General features: G+C 39.9%; 1 protein-coding gene across 2 annotated transcripts in view; it reads right to left on the bottom strand.

Moving 5' to 3' along the window:
- The window catches only part of RASSF8 (Ras association domain family member 8), a 126,745-nt gene that overhangs the window by 67,707 nt on the left and 37,222 nt on the right, over nt 1–21,816 (bottom strand). The window contains exon 1 of one of the 2 annotated variants that reach the window (XM_043440408.1): nt 18,900–18,995. The exons of the other annotated variant lie outside the window; for it this stretch is intronic. The gene's annotated coding sequence lies outside the window, so the exon portion shown is untranslated. Of the gene's footprint in view, nt 1–18,899; nt 18,996–21,816 lie in introns of those variants that run through there. 2 annotated transcript variants of the gene reach the window in all.

Genomic DNA, 21,816 nt, shown 5'->3' with positions numbered 1-21,816 from the left:
GGAGTGGGTTGCCATGACCTTCTTCAGGGAACTTCTCGACCCAGGAATCAAACCAGGGTCTCCTGCATTGCAGGCAGATTCTTTACCAGCAGAGCTAGAGGAAGCCCTACATCACGCATTAATTTGGATTAAATCTCACCCTCAATCTCTTTATTGATTGAATTGCCTACCTATAAAAACATATTTTGATATGCTTTCTATTTCTCAGTTTATATCTCAGATTTCAGGAGAAAAGAGTGAATTTTCTAGAAATTTGAACACTAAGCAGCAGACAGGAATGACAATTGAATATTGCAGGTGTTACTGATCTTTGGCTCAAGAATTCTGACACTGAATCCTGTGCCAGGATGCTCTTCAATAATCCTGCAGTGGAAGCAGCCCCTTTATACCAAGGAGTCAGAAGAGGGGCTTTCCAGGCAGTCCAGTGGTTAAGAATCCACCTGCCAATACAGGGAACATGGGTTTGATCCCTGGATCGGGAAGATCCCACATGCCTTGCAGCAACTAAGCCTGTGTGCCACAGCTACTGAGCCCGCTGAGTCTGTGTTCTAGAGTCCATGAGCTACAACTATTGAAGCCTGTGTGCCTAGAATCAGAGCTCTGCAACAAGAGAAGCCACAATGAGAAGCCTGCCCACTGCAATTAAAGAACAGCCCCAGCTCGCCACAACTAGAGAAAGCCTGAGCGCAGCAATGAAGACCCAGCAGCCAAAAAAAAAAAAAAAAAAATTAATTTAAAAAAAGTTAAAAAGGGAGAGGAGCAGGAGAGACACTGGAATGTCTATCTGACCATTTGTGGAATTAAAAAAAACCCAAAACCACTATCTTCAGTTGAAGTAGTGGCTACGGTCAAAAGGAAAAAGGACTGACTAAAAGCTGTAATCCTAATAATTTCCACAGTTTTAACAGTAACACAATTTTAAATTCAATTCTTAAAGGACTAGTATTTTCATATATGATTAAAATTTATTAAGGATTCCACAGCCAGTTTCTGCTGATTGTAAAAAAATAAAATCTAAGTTCATTAAAAAGTCCATGAGCATTGTCAAAATTTGTTCTTTAATTTCAAGTATCTATGAGAAAAATTTCAAATAAATATACATAAATCAGTAATCAACTTGTCTTAAATTTTTTTTTGACATGGAGATCATTTTATGTTATTTAAGTGGAATTTAACCTGTATTAAATGTAATTGTTGAAGAGGAACTGAAGAGCTTCTTGATGAAAGTGAAAGAGGAGAGTGAAAAAGTTGGCTTGAAACTCAACATCCGAAAAACTAAGATCATGGCATCCTGTCTCATCACTTCATGGCAAATAGATGGGGAAACAGTGGAAATACTGACAGACTTTAATTTTTGTGCTCCAAAATCACTGTAGATGGTGACTGCCGCCATGAAATTAAAAGACACTTGCTCCTTGGAAGAAAAGCTATGAACAACCTAGACAGCATATTAAAAAGCAGAGACATTATTTTGCCAACAAAGGTCCATCTAGTCAAAGCTATGGCTTTTCCAGTAGTCATGTATGGATGTGAGAGTTGGACTATAAAGAAAGCTGAGCACCGAAGAATTGATGCTTTTGAACTGTGGTGTTGGAGAAGACTCTTGAGAGTCCCTTGGACTGCAAAGAGATCAAACCAGCCAATCGTAAAGGAAATCAGTCCTGAATATTCACTGGAAGGACTGATGCTGAAGCTGACTAAAGCTGAAGCTTTAGCCACCTGATTCGAAGAACTGATTCGTTAGAAAAGACCTTGATGCTGGGAAAGATTGAAGGCAGGAGGAGAAGGGGACGACAGAGGATGAGATGGTTGGATGGCATCACCGACTCAATGGACATGAGTGTGAGCAGGCTCCGGGAGTTGGGGATGGACAGGGAGGCCTGGTGTGCTGCAGTCCATGGGGTCGCAAAGAGCAACTGAACTGAAATTTAATTGTCTACTTAAACCAAGACTTCTATAGAAAAATACTGCATGTTTGTTCTTCTGATAAAATACAGCAATTATTTACTATATTACTTCCCCAAAGCAAATCAGCCCAATTTCAACACACCCATTGGTGTGCTGAATTCCAGGGAGAGGAGCCTGGTGGGTTACAGTCCATGGGGCCACAAAGAGTAGGACATGATTGAGCACACACATGGACAGGCAGCATATACACGCGACATATTTCACCATCCCTCCTATGGAAGCTGCTAGTTAGGGACACATTTTAGTGCTCAGACAGCCCTGGGTTCAAATGCTGACCTCTCCACTCATTAGGTATATTACCTTAGACAAATTACTAGCTTCCTTGGCTCTAAAATGGGAATTGTTGTTGTTTCATCACTAAGTTGTGTCTGACTATTTTGTGACCAAATGGACTATAGCCCACCAAGTTCCTCTGTCCATGGGATTTTCCAGGCAAGAATACTGGTGTAGGTTGCCATTTCCTTCTCCAAAATGGGAATAATAATCCTTACATTTGTCAGAGCTAAGTTACAATAACTGTGAAGACTTAAATATAACCTGGCATGTAGTAATGACTTTAAAAATAGCTGCTATTAGTATTACTGGAGGAGTTTGAGTCTTTCAGAGCTCACTAGTGACTGATCAGTGAATGTGATCTTGGAATAGGCAGGCCTCTGCCCAAATCTGCTGCAGAGGTGACTAAGCTTGCACTCAGCAAGTCACTGGACCTACGGCACCGGCAGCTGTGGCTGGATCTGCTGAGCAGAGGCACTGGCAGCTTATGCCAGGCACACAAGCACAACTCCATGAAGCAGCAAACGGCCAGGGCCACCCTTTTATATACCTCAAACCAACACTACGGGTCTGTGGTTTGTCCACGCAATACAGAAATGTGCCTTTTACTCAGAATGAGGCTTAGGAAAATAATGGTTACAAAAATAGAACCATTTCACCCTTCTTGGGACCACTCACCTACCTACCAGTAGAGGATAAGAACTGGTAATTACACTTTTCTAAGAATTTCAGAGTCTTAATCTAGGTCTGCTCAATACCAGCTACAGTGAAAGACAACAAACTTCAGTCAACATGAAATCCACTTTAAAGACAAAGAGTATATATCTATATACATATATATATATACATAAAATGAAAAAAGGACTTCTAAAAATTTAAAGCTGGTTAGAAAATTCTTATGTTATATGTGAATGAACAATATTGCTAAAAGGAAACTAGGTCCTTTTATTATAAAAAGCAGCTTTCAACAGTTAAAAACAGTATCAAATATAATAGCATTACTTGAAATTCTAACTCCATGATTATGATTTCTAATTAACAGGACTGGCTTTGACATCTGGTACTATTACATGATTTTACTGAGCCCGAGTGAATCTGACTGGACAGCAGGAAAATGGAAGGGCATAGGATTTAAAGAGTCAGCAGACCTGGGGCTTCACTGCTTATTTTACTGTCTAACCCTGAACACCCTTAAACCCATGGATTCTTATTTTTCCTTCTGTAGAATACTGATAAGACTATTTCTCTCCTTTGTTTGCTGTGAGTGTCAAACTAGACTCATCTACTTAGAAGTGTTATATGAACACTGAAGTGCTGAAGCGCCAGGTGGCTATTGCTAGAGAAGCCACATCTTACCATGGATTTATAAAACAGACTTGGGTTGCTGGGAACAAATCTGGAAGCTGGGAGGGTGGTCCCTGGGCACACCACACAAGGAGAACTCTGCCCTTATTACTGGGCAGAACTGCCAAGCTCCCTGAGGACGAGTCCATGCCAACACAGACCCAGTGGATAACAGGCCACTGACTGCATGGAAATCTCATCTTTTTTAAAATTCTGGAGATACAGTTTCCTTTATTTTGATTCTACAGATTTGGGTGGAGGGACAAAGCAGGAAGATGGACAAACTCACATGACATGAAAGATCATGGATACTGAAGGCCTAAGAAAAAAATCAAGATATTAATCACAATCTCCAATTTTTAAAAATCCAACTCACTCTCATATGAGCACAGTTATGTTTAGGTGTCAAAGGTGATATACAGACATGAGGCCAGATGAGAAGATGACTCCAATTCCTCCATCTTCAGAAATACAAGAAGCTGTTCACAGCCATTGAAAAAAGGCTAAATAACTACAGTTCACACAGCCAACACCCAAGCATTCATTGCCAGTTATAATGCTATTTGGGGAAGAAGTGGAGATTTGGTTTTCTCACTTTAAAAATATTAAATGCCTGACAGCTTTTGTTAAAGTATTAACATTTATTATATATTTGCCATATGCCAGGCACTATTCTAAGTGCTCTGGATGTAAAAATTTAATTCTCATAATAATCTTAAGAGACTAGTACTATTATTGTCCCTACTTTTTAGAAGAGGAAACCATGGCACAGAGAAGTTATAAAACTTGCCCAAGATCACGTACCTTATTAGGGGAAAAGCCAAGACCTGAATCCAGGCAGCCGGCAACCAGAGATCAAACCCTGAACTAATACTCTACTGCCTAATAAAATAATACATAATTAAGCAGAATATATACTTTTTAAAAAAGCATCTCCTAAAGGCCTACTATTCTTACACATATGAAACAAAAGATTTAAAGATACTAGATTTAAATGGAAGTTCATGGGCCAATCTCCATTTATTAATTAATTAATCATGTCATCACATTTGACTCAGGTGCTTGAGGGATAGGAGGTGAAGAGAAAGCAAGGGCTGAGAAAAGTAACTACCACTATTAAAAATAATATTGCTCATCTGGGAAACACCTGACTAATCTAGCCTTCATAAACAGGTTTGATCCTAACCAGTCTCCCTTCTACTCCCAGTTCCCCATACCCTCTTCTTGTAGGGATCCAACAGCTCCTCATGTTGCCCTTTGTTCGTCCAAAAGCCCTGATCAACCAACTCCTGCTGTGCCATCACAATAAACTTTTGCAGCCCAGAGCACTCTTCTTCATCAAGTCCTCTTCAAGCTGGCTCCAGTGGCTGAAGTCAACCATATATGAAGGTAGAAAGGGTATATCAGACTAACTAAAGCACTAAAGCTTCCCAGATGGCCCAGTGTAAAGAATCTGCCTGCTGATGCAGGCGATGCAGGTATGATCCCTGGGTCAGGAAGATCTCCTGAAGCAGGAAATGGCAACCCACTCCAGTATTCTTGTCTGGAAAATTCCATGGACAGAGGAGCCTGGCGGGCTATAGTCCACAGGGTTGCAAAGAACACACAACTGAGCATGCACACAGAGAGAAAGTAAGTACATTAAATTCATTTCCAGTTGGTGATATGAGAAGAGAGAAACAGGGCAAAGAACCTTCCTGGGGGTGGCTGTTTAGTTGCCTTACAGAAAGCTTGTTTAGTCGCTCAGTGGTGTCCGACTCTTGTGACCCTACTGACTGTAGCCTTACAGGCTCCTTTGTTTATGGAATTTCCAAAGCAACAATACTGGAGTGAGTTGACATTTCCTTCCCTAGGGGATTTTCCTGACCCAGAGGGGGAACCTGGGTCTCCTGCGTTGCAGGCAGATCCTTTATGGCTGAGCCACCTGGGAAGTCCGAAGAGCTTTCCTACTGCCCCTTAAACAAATCACAGCCCCTTTTCAGATAAGTCGGGGGTGGCAAGCACAGCCCAAAATGTACGGGAGCTTCACGGTCAAGAGCCAACACTACCTGCATGACTCAGAGCGATGCCTGCTCATACTCCGTGCACTCCGAGGTGTCTCGCTTTCCTTATTCTAAAGGCCCTGCACCATTCTGCCTGCAAGTCAAAATGGTTAAGGTGGTTCTAGTGGACAGGAAGGAAAAACTTTACCTGCTCTCAAGTCATCGCCTAAGGGGAACCAACTGGTTCTATCTTCACTTCTAATTTTCCAATGATTTCTAATTTAATTTCTGGCTAAAATCTAAGCTCTTGGTTGGTGGCTGACCAACTTTCCTAAACAAAAAAGAAATACCAGAGTATTTAGGCATTTAGAGTGAGAACGCCTCTGGCCTGAGGGCCTCAAGACCTATTAGGTATTGGTTAGCTCTTCCTGGGTTACAGGACATCAGCTGCCTAAAGAATGAGCGCTGCAGCCTCAGGAGCCCCGTGGAGAACCAGGACGCCAGCCCATGCACATCTGCTCCAACATCACCGCTCTCTGTCCACGGATTTTTACACTGGATCAGGGAATAAAATAAGTCAGTAGCTGTCTTAGTCATCTTAAAAACAGCAAAAACAAAACACATAAACAGGGACTTCCCTAGTGGTCCAGTGGTTAAGAATCTGCCTTCCAATGCAGGGGACATGGGTTTGATCCCTGGCTGGCAAATCTCACATGCTGCAGGGCAACTAAGATTGTGAGCCACAACTACTGAGCCTGCACGCCGCAGTGAAGAGCCTGTGTGCCACAAGACCCAACACAGCCACACACACACACACACACACACACACACACACACACACACAGAGCTTTCTTCTGATCCCACCTTCCCTACCAGTTATCCTTCATTTCTTATTCCCTTTTCATTTTCTTACCTCCCACTCTCTATTGAGCTCATTCCTGTCAGGCTCTTTCCCCCATCACTCCACCAAATCCCCTTCATCAAGGCCACAGACCACTCTAATATTGCTAAATATGGAGTCACTTTACCCCTCTGCCTTCCTGACACACTTTCTCCTTTGGCTGCCAGGATGCTCTCTTAATGCCTGAGGGTCCCAGATCTACTCTTGGTCCTCTCCCCTTTACTCTCCATATTCATACCTTTGATGATATCATTCAACTTATAACTTGAAATGTCATATACCTGACAATTCCCACATTTGTATTTTTAGCTCAGATCTCTCTCTGACTTCAGCCTCAAATTCAGATGCCAACTCAACACTGGCACTTGGGTGTAGACAACTTGAACTCAACCACGCACAAAAGGAACTCTTTTTCTTTCTTATTTTTAATTGAAGGGTAATCACAGTACTGTGTTGGTTTCTGCCATACATCAACATGGATCAGTCACAGGTACACATGTGCCCCCTCCCTCCTGAGCATCCCTCCACCTCCTCCCCCATCCCACCCCTCTAGGTGGTCACAGAACCCTGGTGTGGGTTCCCTGAATCACACAGCATATTCCCACTGGGTGTCTATTTTACAGAGGTTACTGTGTATGTTTCCATGCTACTCTCTCCATTAATTCCACCCTCTCCTTCCCACCCCACCCCATGTCCCTAAGTCTGCTCTCTGTGTCTGCATCTCTACTGCTGCCCTGCAAACAGCCTCATCAGTACCATCTTTCTAGATTCCACATGTATGTGTTAACATACAATATTTGTTTTTCTCTTTCTGACTTACTTCACTCTGTATAATAAATAGGCTCTAGGTTCATCCACTTCATTAGTACTGACTCAAATGTGTTCCTTTTTATGACTGAGTAATATTCCATTGTGTATGTGTGTGTGCACACACATATATACCATAGCTTCTTTATCCATTCGTCTGTCAATGGATATTGAGGTTGCGTCCATGTCCTAGCTATTACAGTGCTGCAGTGAGCTCTCGGGGACACATGTTCAAAAGGAACTCTTGATCTTACCTCCCTAATCTGTTGCATCCACACTCTTTCACCTCAGTTCAAACCATCCAGAATGCATCCTTTTAGGTGCTTAGGCCAAAATGCCTACAGTTAATACTGACTCCTCTCTCTCATTACCCATTACCCAATCTGTCAGAAGGTCCTGTTGGCTATGAGTCTATCCACCCTACCATACTCTCCACCTGAATTACTCCAACTGCCTCCTAATGAGTCTCACTGCTTCTCCCTGCACTTCTTTCACCTTCAAACTGATAATTCTCAACATAGAAGCCAGAAATAAGAGAAATAAAAGAAAAAAAAAAATGAGACATGAACTTAAATTTGTAAATAACAAGACACCTGAAGTACAGCTGACCCTTGAATAACCTGAGTTTGAACTGTGTGGGTCCACTTACAGACGGATTTTTATTCAATAAATACTACAGTACTACATGATCCACGGCTGGTTGAATCTGTGGAGGCAGAGACACAGCCACGGGACTTCAGCAACCTCAGATTCTGGTATCTGTGGTGGGTCCTGGAACCAACCCTCCATGGGTACTGAGGGATGACTATAACTAACTGTAACACTGACACCTGTATCACGACTGCAGCAGTGATGAAGTACAGGCTACTAACAGGTATGCTGATAGGAAACTCAAATACTGTAAAAGGCACTGCTGTCTGTGACACAGGTTTTTTAAGACTGGGACAATACTTTTTTCAAATTCTAATTAAATATGTTTTCCCTTAACTGGGGCTTCTCTAGTGGCTCAGATGTTAAAGAAATACTACTACTAGGTTAATAGTAAAAGTTACTATTTATATTTCTACTTCTTGATATAATGAAAAGATTGCGAGTATACATTCAAATGACCCTTGGAAGCAAAACAGAGTAGAAATGGCAATTAATATCAGCTTATTTTTCTGAAAGGCATTATTCGTTGTCTTTAAAAAAAAAAAGCAATCTTTAATGATTTCATCCCTCACACAGTCCTCATTCTGACAAGGCAAAATTTGCAAAGAATCTGTACAGTAACATTGTCCAGTGGCTGGAGCAGCTCACAGGAGAAAGTATTAAAGTGAATGGAACATTAAATCAACTGGCGAGAAATAGTATAGCTTTCAGTGTTATCTGTTTATACTTATTTTTTAAAGTAAGAACATTTTAAAGTAGCAATCTCCTTCTGAAGAACAAACATATGTTAAATATTTAATTTCTTGAGACTATAATGAATTATCAAGAATGAAAAGCGTGAACAAATTTTTTCCTTACAGAGATATCTGAAGTTTAGGTTACTCTAAACCATCAATATTTCTACTTATCCTCCAACTAGAACTTTATTTACTTACATATCATTTTGATCCATTCAATTACCATAAAGTCCAAAGCCTCTAAAAGGAAAGCTTGTTTTTATCAAACTAGAAAAAGAATACTGCTTTTAAAAATCAGTCATCTGCTTCTCATCCATATTCATCTTCACACCAAGATGTACTTGTTTATCCCCAAACACATCATGCTCCTTATGTGCCTTTCTAGGTTCTGTATATGCTATTTGCCAGGCTATTCGAGAAGGCCTTCTCCTGCCTCCCTGCAGACCAACTCACCTTTAAACAGTCAGCTCAAATGACCACAATCAGTCCCCCTTCACCTCTGCAGCTGCAGTGCTCCCCATGGGCATCCACAGCACCTCCTTCATTCCACTATTTTTCTTTTTAAACTTTTTTGTATTGGGGTATGGACAGTGGCTCAGATGGTAAAGAATTTGCCTTCACTGCAGGAGACCTGGGTTTGATCCATGGGTTGGGAAGATCCCCTGGAGAAGGAAATGGCCACCCACTCCTGTATTCTTGCCTGGAGAATTCCAAGGACAGAGAAGCCTGGTGGGCTACAGTCCATGGGGTCGCAAACAGTCAGACACGACTGAGTGACTAACACTATCATGGTTGATTAACAATGCTGTGACAGTTTGAGGAGAACAGCCAAGGGACCCAGCCACACATGTGCATGTATCCATTCTCCCTCTCATTTCACTAATGCATGATTTATAACATGACCATAACCACTCACCTATCTAACCCCTAGCAGACTCTCTGTGAGTCAAAAGACTGGGCTGTATCATGTCCAACAGAATTGCTGATGAAGAGAACAGCTATGGAAGATAATGGTGAAAGGCTTCGATCATTTTACAAAAGATCCAAACTTGGAAGTCTACTATTTCCTCCAGTTTTGTGTTGGGACTTCCCTGGTGATTCAGTGATTAAGAATTCACCACCAATGCAGGGAACGCAGGTTTGATGGCTAGTGGGGGAACTGAGATGCCACATACCAAGCGGCAACTCAGCCCTTTCACTGCAATCAGAGAAGCCCATGTGCTGCAACCAGAGAAGTCAGCACATCACAACCAAGATTCTGTGTGCCACAACTAAGACCTGATACAGCCAAATAAATAAATAAATATTAAAAAAAAAGAAAATCAAATTTGGTATATATACTACCAATTATCCTATCAATTTAAGGTTCAGCTAGCAGATTTTTTTTCCCAGGGAAGAAATACATCTCTACAATTGACATTTAAATCAAGTGCCTTTGATTCACACAGTCTATTAAATGCATATAAACATTCATACTTACCAGACATTTAAAAAAAAAAAAAAAAAGATTCCCCTGTTTAGATTATGATTCATCCAAAAAATAGTAAGTACACACACACAAAAGCATACCACAGACACTTCACAGGGAAAGTGGGTGTGGTTACTGAAAACTACAACTCATGCCTTTCAGGATCAAAAAGTGCTTGAACTTGGGCAAACTCCAGGAGATAGTGAGGCACAGGGAGGCCTGGCGGGCTGCAGTCCATGGGGTCACAAAGGGTCGGACACGACTTGGCAACTGAACAACAACAACAAGACTAAACTCCCGCTGTAAACTGTAGAACCATGCGTGCAGTTAGTTACGATTACCACCTACGATGTCCGGTCAAAAGGTACAGAAAGGAAGTAGGAGAGGTAAGTACACAGGACAGCAGAAACATCTATGCACGAAACTTAGCCGCCAGGGCCATTAAAGCAACCCACAGAGATGAAGAGGGAATTTAAGAGGTGTGCTATTACCAGATGTCCACTCCATGCTTTATGAGATCACAGTTTCATCTCATCTTTATAGCCACCATGTAAGACAGCTATTGTTAACCTCAATTTAATGGTTTAATGATTTCTGATAAGCCCTGAAGGTGAAAGCAACCTCACTTGTCCCATGTGCCCCCATCTCACTCAATGGACAATGAATGGCCCAAGTTCTCTGATCCTGCACCACAAATCAGGTACTAGGGACGTATATCCACCTGGGGTGACCACTCATCCAGGGTTGCCTGGAATAGCCAGGGTTTACATTGGTATCCCAGCATAATTATCAATAGCACCATGGTTCAGAGAGTAAAGAATGTACCTACAATGCAGGAGACCGGGGTTCAATCCCTGGGTCAGGAAGATACCCTGGAGAAGGGAATGGCTACCCGCTCCAGTATTCTTGCCTGGAGAATTCCATGGACAGAGGAGCCCAGCAGGTTAGAGTCTATGGATCACAAAGAGTCAGATAGGACTGAGCGACTAACACTTCCACTTCACTTTCACTCTCTAAAGTGTCTGGTTTGAACAATTATATAGTCTCCTTAAGCATAAAAGAAAGAAAATCTACCTAAATAAAAATATATCTAGTCTTGTCTGAAGCGAGACTGAAGCATTTGGGGAGAACAGCACCATTTTGATAAAAATGATGACTGTTATCATCTATTGAATTTTTCACATACAAAGTCCTTTACATATGTAACTTACTCTTACCCAACATCAAATGAGAAAACTGCAGCTAGAGGATTCCAGATCACACAGCGAACTGAATGGTACCTAGACTGAATGGTGGATTCAGGTAGATGGAGGCACTGTCTCAATTCACTGGGATAGAAACCAGGTCACAGACAATGACTCTACTAAGACTAAAGTCACTGGTGCAATCAGGAGGAGAGGCGGTCAGTCTCACATAATTACATACTAATCTCATTTTCACAAACTCAGCCAAATGGAAGAATGCAAACCAGCAATATTCACTGTAATATTCAATGTGTAATCTGATAATCATATTTGCCTTTAAGATTATTCTGGTGATAAAAGGAGTCAACTTCTAAAGAATCTTGTGTAATACACACACACACACACACACACATGTCCATGTGCGTGCAGATGCAGCAACTGTTATATAATTTAAAAAAAGATACAAATACATGCTCCTTGCATACAAAGATACCCAAGAAACTGTTAACAGTGGTTACTTTTAGTTAAAAGATGAAAAATGAAAGGAGGTAATCTTATTTTGCATTTTATCCCTTTCTATACATTTTGTACTTACTGAGTTACTTTAAGTTAGCAATTTCTTTCAATATAGAAGTTAATCCTTAGTCACAAAGGGGCTGTGGTGCCCTCAAATCTATCAGCGTTACTGGAAAATATAAGGTCATCATTAAGAGTTGTATTCAGGAAAAACAGCACAAGTAAATTAACAAGGTTAATACTTTAGCACTGAGAGGGGACAGCATCTCTGTGAAAAGGAGGAACTGGGGCCAGAAGGGAGACCGGTTAGGACAACCTTGTTTATGAAGACTAGATTAGAATAGGTATATTTCCTAAAAATTCCTTACATTTCTTGCTCAGGTATAGTCACTGTAAACAAAGTGGCGTCAATGGGCAGTGGGGCAGAAATACATCATAGATCAAAGTATCTATGAAATTAAAATAAACATCCGAATTCTTTCACTCAATCTATATAGATTTTACTAAGTTTGATTCAATGTCATTGGCAATCAATCCTGTAACATTTAGACTGCCGTGACACTTGATATCACAACAGGCACAGGGAAAGGGAGAAGATTTAAACACAGGGACCCACTGCTCTTTATCATTCCCAGGGATGCTGGGTCCCACTTCGGGGAAGCACAATCCCAGATACACAGGTACATGCCACAGTCTAATATAAATGGCAGCCTGGGAACGCAGACTGTTCAGCCCTGCCCAGAGACTGACGATCCCCTCAATGCTTGATTCCGTGTAGAGTCCATCTTAAGAAATATGTCTCTATGGTAAAATTTTCTTTTCAATAAGGCATAGGGTGAATCTCAGCCATGGTCACAGCCATGGTTAAACTTTAAAAAAAAAAATTCTACTTTCAAATTTCTGAATACAAATATATTTGTTTTAGAGAACCTGTAATAAACTATCTACAGATAAACAAGGTAGGTAGGTAGACAAAGAGATTCTAGTCTATCTTCTAGCTGCATTACATGAGCACTTTGATCTTTCTTATTTCTCCCAGTGCCAACATTAGGAATTACATGTGTCTGCTTATGTTACATTTTGCATACAGGTTGCTCATACCACATGACATTAAAGTTGAACAAACCTTTAGGTCTATACCTGTTTGTATTCTTGTTTTAACTGTGCACTAGGAACTATTTAATACAGTTTAAGTTTTCTTTAGGTTGTTACAGAATACTGAGCAGAATTATACAAGAGGTTCTTGCTGGTTATCTATTTTAAATATAGTAACGTGTACATGTCAATCTCAAACTCCAAAGACATACAGGGGGCCAAGAGGCACAAGAAAAGATGCTCAACATTGCTGATTATTAGAGAACTGCAAATCAAAACTACAATGAGATATTACCTCACCCCAGTCTGAATGGCCAGCATCAGAAAGTCTATAGTAAATGCTTGAGAGGATGTGGAGAAAAGGGAACCCTCCTACACTATTTGTGGGAATGTAAACTGCATAGTGACTATGGAGAACAGTATGGAGGTTCCCTAAAAAACTAAAAACAGAGCTACAAACTAATTTTTTCAAAACTATTTATTTTTGGCTGCGCTGGGTCCTTGTTTTGGCACATGAGCTCTTGTGCCAGCAGAGCTGGCTCAGCAGCTGTGGTGCATATGTGGGATCTCAGTTCCCAGACCAGGGACTGAACCCAAACTCATGTCCCCTGCACCGGCAGGTGAACGCCTAACTACTGGACCACCAGGGAAGTTCCTATGAACTAATTCTTAACTGGGCATTTATTTTCTTACTGACTTGAAGGAGTTCTTTACATATGGGTATTAACTCTAAAAATATATAATAATATTCACACACACATAGAATACTTTTTATGAGTTGACATATGCAAATTTTAATTATTTTTAATGTAACTACATATATAAATCATTCTCTTTTAAAATCTTTATATCTGTATTTTAGTTTATCTTTCTCTAAATCCCAAGTAAGTTATTTCTGAACATTCTCTTCTAGTGTATTCATCACTACATTTTTATATTTGTTAGTTGCTATTTTTAATCAATATAACATTCTTCTGGATAGTCTATTTTGTTTCAAGTATTGTTCTACTTTACGCTATTTTTGAATCACTATTTATTAAAAAGCAGAGACATTACTTTGTCCACAAAGGTCCGTCCAGTCAAGGCTATGGTTTTTCCAGTAGCCATGTATGGATGTGAGAGTTGGACTATAAAGAAAGATGAGCGCTGAAGAATTGATGCTTTTGAACTGTGGTGCTGGAGAAGACTCTTGAGTCCCTTGGACTGTAGGGAGATCCAACCAGTCCATCCTAAAGCAGCTCAGTCCTGGGTGTTCACTGGAAGGACTGATGTTGAAGCTGAAACTCCAATCCTTTGGCCACCTGATGCGAAGAGCTGACTCGTGAAAAGACCCTGATGCTGGGAAAGATTGAGGGCAGGAGGAGAAGGAGACAACAGAGGATGAGATGGTTGGATGGCATCATCGATTCAATGGACATGGGTTTGGGTGGACTCCGGGAGCTGGTGATGGACAGGGAGGCCTGGCGTGCTGCAGTTCATGGTTTGCACATGACTAAGTGGCTGAACTGAACTGAACTGAACTGAGTTCGCCTTCATTATTCTTTATATAAATATTTCTCGGTTCTTATTTATTTTATACATATGAAGTTCAGAATCACTGACCTGTAAAAAATTCCTGCTGATATTTTGATTAGATTATATTAAACTTAACAAATCGATGTAAAGAGATGGAAAATAATTAATGAATTGTCTTCCATAGGGAGTCTCTGCATCCTGAAAGAAGGTTAATGGTTTCCTTCCTACATGCCACTTTCAGTTCTCACAAAGTTTAATCCTCAGCACAATTTTTGTTGCTACTAGGAATGGGTTCCTTTTTTCTCACATTTTGGAACAGGTTATTATTACTATATAGATCATGATATTTCCATTATTTGCATTGGAACTTTACTACAGTCTATTGGTTTTAGTTGATTGTGATTTTTTTTCATTATCTAAAAATAATTTTATCCTCCTTTCCAACCATTTTCTCTCTTCTCTTTTTTCTTAATATATTGATTAGGTACTTCAAAGATATTTTAGGCAGTAGTGTTGACAGCTAGTTTGCTGCTTATTCGAATAGGAGAAAAACACTCTGTGTTTCACCATTACTGGTATTCTGGCTATTAACAGCTTGATTCCAATTTTGTTTATAAAATTATAGCTACTTCCCAGACAATAGAAAGAGCTGAAATATCTCAACAGTGAGATAAGGGGTGATTTTATCTTGCTTCACATTTTCCCAGTAAATTATTGACTAGGTTTTCTCAATCTACCTTTCTATATTTTAAAATTCCAATTTTACTGATTTATGTTTTTTAAACAATCATCCATTTGATTAAGATTCTCAAACATATGTGGAGAAGTATATACAAAAAGCATTACTACTTTTCATTTAGATAACACAGTTACATCCCATAACTGCTCATTGTGTATATATTTGTGAAATCAGACTAACCATAAACTCTTCCAATTTATTTTCCATGTTTCCTAAGTTGAATGGACACACACATCCTTACCTCACTATTTCTAAGATTTCTTGCTTCAGAATACTTTTAACTCCAAATAATCCTGGTTAGCAATCAGTATCTTGCAGAAGGCAAGAAAAAAGCAAACCCTAAAAAACACTTTCTCATTGGAAATATTGTACTGTTCCTTGTAAAAGATAACAGATCTAAACATAATATCTAGATACAAATTTCTCAAAGTAAACCTAATCTGCTAATAAAAATGACCTTCATCCTCTTTATTAAAATATATTCATGCTTAAGACCACACAGTCCAAGATGCCATAAAATATTAAAACTGATATTAAGAAATTCATAACATTCCCAAATCACAGCCTCATGAAAACCAGATTCTAATACTGTTTAAGACTTGCATGTTAATAAATGTTTGTGGCAATCTCTTCAAATCCTCAGCAAATCCTGTTTCTTTCATATTTCAATAAGTAACCATTATACTGAATCTGTCTTGCCATCTGAAATAGCTTGAGATACATTATAAGAAAAATATCAACTTCCAATACAAACAGCTACATTTTTCATTTTTACCCTATCAGGGAAGTTTCGAAGTGCTAAAAAATGCAAGCTGCTAACCAGTTTTCTAAAAACAGAAATGAAATAATTAGGTCACAATAGACGGCTCCTTTCTCTTAGAGAAAAAAGATTGATGATGAATGCAACTGGAATGTTTATTGTCACTGAAATTCTTCAGGCCTGGATTCCAGGCCTTGATGCAGGTTACTATGACAACTTAAATTACAGAAAATATTCCCCCTTCTTCTATCAAGTTGCTTTCACCACAAGACCATTTCAAGCCTCCTGAAGCCTGCATGGATCAATCTATAACAACAAAAAACATCTCTTTACAAGTTTTAACAAAAATGCCCCCATCTAAACCATTAAAACTAAGCATATAAAAATAAATTCCATTAAATCTACAGGGGATAGAACACCTAACCTGAAAACGTACATACAAAGCTTCAAACATAAAATGCGGAGAGTACTCTGAAACTGCTCCCCATTACCAGAGGTACAGGGTGTATTACCACCATATGCTTCACTACAGAAACTATGGGAAATTACTTGCAAGGCAGTTTTGAAAGAAGATTATAGAGCTAAGCCTTGTTTACCATTGTTTTCCCCTCACTAATGCTTTTTACAGGAAAGCACCAGAAAAGGAGGGTGGGGGAATACTACAGTGCTATTTAGAACAGAAAGAGAAGCATAAATAAGCAATCTGTAAAATCTAAACTTGGTTTTACCTAATCTTTTACACAAAACATGGGCTTTATAGTTAGTTCTCACACAGCCTCAACTTTATAAAACTAACAAAGATGCCTTTTGATAAATAACACTGTGAATTATTCTCTAAGAGAATAATGGCTTGGGAGAAATTGCATTGTGATGGAGAAATGTGATTTAGTACAGTTATTCTGATTTTTAAGTCAGTAAAAATTTAAAGTAGCTGCATTAAAAAAAAAAATAAAGAGGTAGTTTTACAATATAGCAATACTAAGAATTTCAAAGTTGATTTTGCTGCTCATCAAAGTTAACATGACTAAAATGACATGCTTCATTTGAGAAGGCTAGGAAACTCACATATTCTGTTTGTGTGAGTAAGCTGGCTCAGTATTCGGCATGGGCAAAAATGTTTTGTTAATTCAAACAAAACTTCATTTAAAAAAGAAAAACAGAGAAGTATGCTAAATGCTAAAGGGGTCTCTTTGCTCTTGAAGTCAAGAATCAAAGACTGTTACTGAGCATTTGAGAAGAAACAGTAAAAACTGAACACTTCAGCAGTAAATGCCAAGCAACTCAGACATCTCTGTCCTATTTGTATTAATAAATAAGTACTAGTGTTCAAGAGAAACAAAATAATTGAAGCATTCAAATCCAAATGTATACATACAATCCTTAAATGTTAAACCTGAAGCACAGTTCCTTCATGGTGTAACTTAAACATCAATCCTCCTGTATAGAAAATAGTGAATGTGTAAGAGAAAGACCTGTAGAACAGTTCCATCAATAATAGGAGCTAAAACTAAAATTTAAGTGATGCTACAATCATGGAGAGAACTTTAGTCAATGGAGCTACATAATACAATTCTTCCTTATGCTTTAAAATTTTTTTTCTTTTTTACTTTTTTGATCATGCCCACTGCATATGCTTTATTTTTATTTTTTTAAATTTTAATTGGAGGCTAATTACTTTACAATATTGTGGTGGTTTTGCCATACAGTCACATGAATCAGCCATGGGTGTACATGTGTTCCCCATCCTGAACCCCTCTCCCACCACCCTTCCCATCCCATCCCTCAGGGTCATCCCAGGGCACCAGCCCTGAGCACCCTGTCTCATGCATCGAACCTGGATTGGCGATCTGTTCCACACTTGATAATATACATGTTTCAATGCTATTCTCTCAAATCATCCCACCCTCGCCTCCTCCCACAGAGTCCAAAAGTCTGTTCTTTACATCTGTGTCTCTTGGTTTTTTTCTTTAGACTGCATTACAAATTGCAGGGCTCAACTAGGATTTTTCAGTGCTCACATGAATATAATGAATTTACCTTATTACAACCAGACTATCCTTCATTCTCAACACTTGGAGCCTTCTAGTCATGGTTTTGGCTAATGCCAGAGCAATGCAGTGGAGTCCACAAGAGAACTGAACCGGTGCAGATGTGAACTTGTGGTTTTAGAAATCCACTCCTTCCACAGCCTAGCAATTACTAGAGGGCTCTAAGGGGAAATTAATTTATAGGAGACCTTCAAAACTCATCATCTAGGCAAAAATGCAAGCACATAACTTTTGTAAATCAGGGACTAAGGAATTTATATGACACCATGCTGGTTGGTGCCCTTAAAGAGTTTATTCACCTGTAAAATGCGAACAGTTTATTGTAAGTGATTCATTGACTACAAACAAGGTCAAATTATTTCCCCTCTTGAGACCAGTAAGTCACCTTAATGTTCAAGACAGAAGAGACCATACACATTGAGCATACAAAAAGCAAGTGGTAAAGAGTTGAATATTCCCACCTCAGGGGCTCTTGTGCCCCGTTATTTAATGAAGCCAACTATTGACACTACTACATTCAGATGGAAACTCAAACTACAGATCTATTTCAGACTTACCAAGATCTTCTAATCGTCAACTGTTAGAAATTACTTCTCTGTTTTAAAAGAAACTGCTAAGCTTAAGGCATTAATAGAATAGTGCTCAGGAAGCCCAAGAATGGTGATACACCAGTTTGCAAAATTATGCCTCAGACTCCAAGTTTGAATCTAGAATTTATAATGCAGTGAGACAAAAGATACTATTGCTAACCACGCCTCGTACTTATATAAATAAAGGGTTTACAAATGATGATTTGCTAGTGAACACAAGCCCTGAAAGTCTCTCAAAACTTTGAAAATTATTCTTTAAAAAGCCACCAGAACTAGTAGCCTTCTAGGATGCAGGAATGGAGTACAAGCAGGCCGACTCACCTTCTCCGGCTGGAGTCCCCAGCTGGGGGCAGAGTGAGGTAGTCTTGAGGAGGGCGGAGCACCAGGCAGGTATTCCAGGAGGAGCCACACAGGCACCTGAAAAGGTACACGGTGTTCTTACAATCCTGGCTAACTTTTATCTCAGACATGCTGAATCATTCCCGTTTTAACTTTTAATGAAAGAGAAAAATACACAAGCTTTTAGCTTCAAATGGTTTTTCCAAAGAGAACGTTCCCTCCCCTCGTGGGCCCTCCCCTCTGGTCATCTGACTGCAGTGCTCGTGGGGTAGATTGGTTTGGTTTCAATTAGCGTGCCTTTGAAAGAGGGACTTTCGTTGTTGTTTCTCTAAAAGGTCATTTGATGGGCCCATGGTGTTCTAGGAAAGATGTTGTGCCTTCTTTTTCTCCTGACCAAAGTTCTCTGAAATACCACAATAATTTCTTGAAAGCAGTTTTAGCAGTTAGACATTTGGAAAGTTGCCTAAAGACAGGGTCTAAAAATGAAGCTGAAGGGGAGAACTCGGGGTTTTCAGTCTTTAAAAAATAAAAACAAAAACATGCCGCATTCTTCCTTGGTGAGTACAAATGACAACCATTGGCTAACCTAAGAAACAGGGTAACTTGGCATCAGTTTTTTGACCATTCACTTGCCTAATACTGTGAGAATGTGAAACTCTGCCATGACATTAGTTATAAAGAAAGCCGAAGAAAGAAATCTTGGCCACAAGACGGGAATTGACGCACTTCTTATGTCTGCCACATTCAGACTATGCCCTTTGCAGACGTTTCTGTGTTTATTTATAGAAAGGTTGACTTTAGTAACAAGACCATGTTCCATTAATGATACTTTTTAAAGATATACCAAAACACCCAACTACTTTTATTATGAATAGGAAATACCAGCCCCAAAAGTGGATAGTCCTTAGTCTTAGCTATGACATAAAGTATCAAATCAGAAACAGTATAGAACTATCTGGCAAACCCCAAATCTGAGGCAAGCTATCAGAAAATATATATATTCCAAACGCAACTGAGAAAGGGAAAATTAATCCAAACCTCCCTCTTCCAGAGAGCACTGGGTTCTCCCTGTTCACCTTCTACACCCCTGTGTGGAGACATTGCTTCCAAATCTGGTTACTAGTCAAGTACTTCATATAAGTCAATAGCCGCTGTAAAAGTGCCCTTCATTTTCAGGTTACTTTTTCCATGGTTACAGCTCCAAGCGCAGAGGTGCATTACTGCATGCTTCTAAGTTTTAAAGGAAAGAGCAGCACTCACAGTAAAATATTTTCTAATGACAATGAACAGGTTTTAAGCCAACTAGATACCATAGAATTCCTATTTCATCATCTTCTATCAGATAGGTTAGAGCCTTCTGGCTTCAACAAGATGTACCTACCTCCTCAAGAAACTACAAGACAGACACAGATTTGAAGCTAACATCCCTTTGGTAAAAGAGCCTGTCCACGGAGTGTGACATTGTCCAAAAAGCAAGGAAGGGTCCACCCTGCTGGGAGAAAGGGCTGGCAGAGAACTGGGTGGCGAATTCAGAGCCACGCCGAAGAGGTAAAATAGACTAATCACCCTGATTTCCACCTTGGACCTAGAAGCTATCTATATGTAGTTTGGCTGGCAAAGGGACTCTTATTTATCTAATTCAGAATTTCTTTCCCCATCCATCTTCTTTTCTTTAAAGCCTCATCACTCTTTTTAGCTTTGCTTTTAAGCAGGTCTTTTGGAATTGGGAAGCGGGTACCTGAAAAGTAGTTTCTAAAATTGACATTTGTTGTTGTTTAGTCGCTAAGTAGTGTCCAACTCTGTGACCCCATGGACTGCAGCACACCAGCCTTCCCCGTCCTTCACTGTCTCCCAGAGTTTGCTCAGATCCATGTCCAATGAGTCCATCATGCTATCTAACCATCTCACCCTCTGCTCTCCCTTCTCCTTCTCCCTTCAATCTTTCCCAGCATGAGGGTCTCTTCCAATGAGTCAGCTCTTCGCATCAGGTGGCCAAACGGTTGAAGCTTCAGCTTCTCTGTCAGTCCTTCTAATGAACACTCAGGGTTGATTTCCTTTAGGATTGATTGGTTTGATCTCCTTGTAGTAGAAGGGACTCTCAAGAGTCTTCTCTAGCACCAGAACTCGAAAGCATCAGTTCTTCTGTGCTCATCCTTCTTTATGGTCCAACTCTCACATCTGTACATGACTGGCTTCCTGCCAAAAACCAGATCAAGTTTGCCAGGCCTGTGAGGAAACCACCTTGGCAGAAGATCTTCTAGTTCCAGTCAAGCCTTCCTGTGGACCACTTACAGCACAGAAGGAAATCTGGGCTCCAACCTCATGAAACATCCTGAGCCAGAGCTGCCCATCTAGGACTTTCCTGACTTCCTAATACAAAGAAACTAGATGAGATAAAATGCTTAAGCCCTAAGTTTGTGGCAACTTGTTGTGCAGCAATAGATACTGTTGCCCAAACAGCCTTTATTTAAATTACTCATAAGAATGCAAACATAAGTTGTTGATGTAAATGAACACAGTATCAGGATATTATGGGCTTTCTAGGTGGCTCAGCATAAAGAATCTGCCTGTCAATGCAGAAGTCACATGAGCTGCAACCCCTGGATCAGGAAGATTGCCTGGAGTAGTAAATGGCAAGCCACTCCAGTTTTCTTGCCAAGATAATGCCACGGACAGAGAAGACTGGTGGGCTGCAGCCCATGGGGTTGCAAAGAGTCAGACACGATTGAGTGACTGTGCATGCACGCATCAGGATATTGCAGTTCTTATACACTGAGTCCAAGCAAAACAGGATGATTAAGGATAACTCAAGAGCAAAGTAAATTCCAGTTTCTAAGAGGTGTTGCCTTTTTTTTTTTCCCATTAGAATGCAGAAAATGAAAAAATTTTTTTTATTTTT

This window comes from Cervus canadensis, chromosome 21 (genome assembly GCF_019320065.1).
Source record: "Cervus canadensis isolate Bull #8, Minnesota chromosome 21, ASM1932006v1, whole genome shotgun sequence".
In the NCBI taxonomy this organism is placed as follows: domain Eukaryota; kingdom Metazoa; phylum Chordata; class Mammalia; order Artiodactyla; family Cervidae; genus Cervus; species Cervus canadensis.
This window is presented reverse-complemented; position numbering and strand designations above follow the sequence as displayed.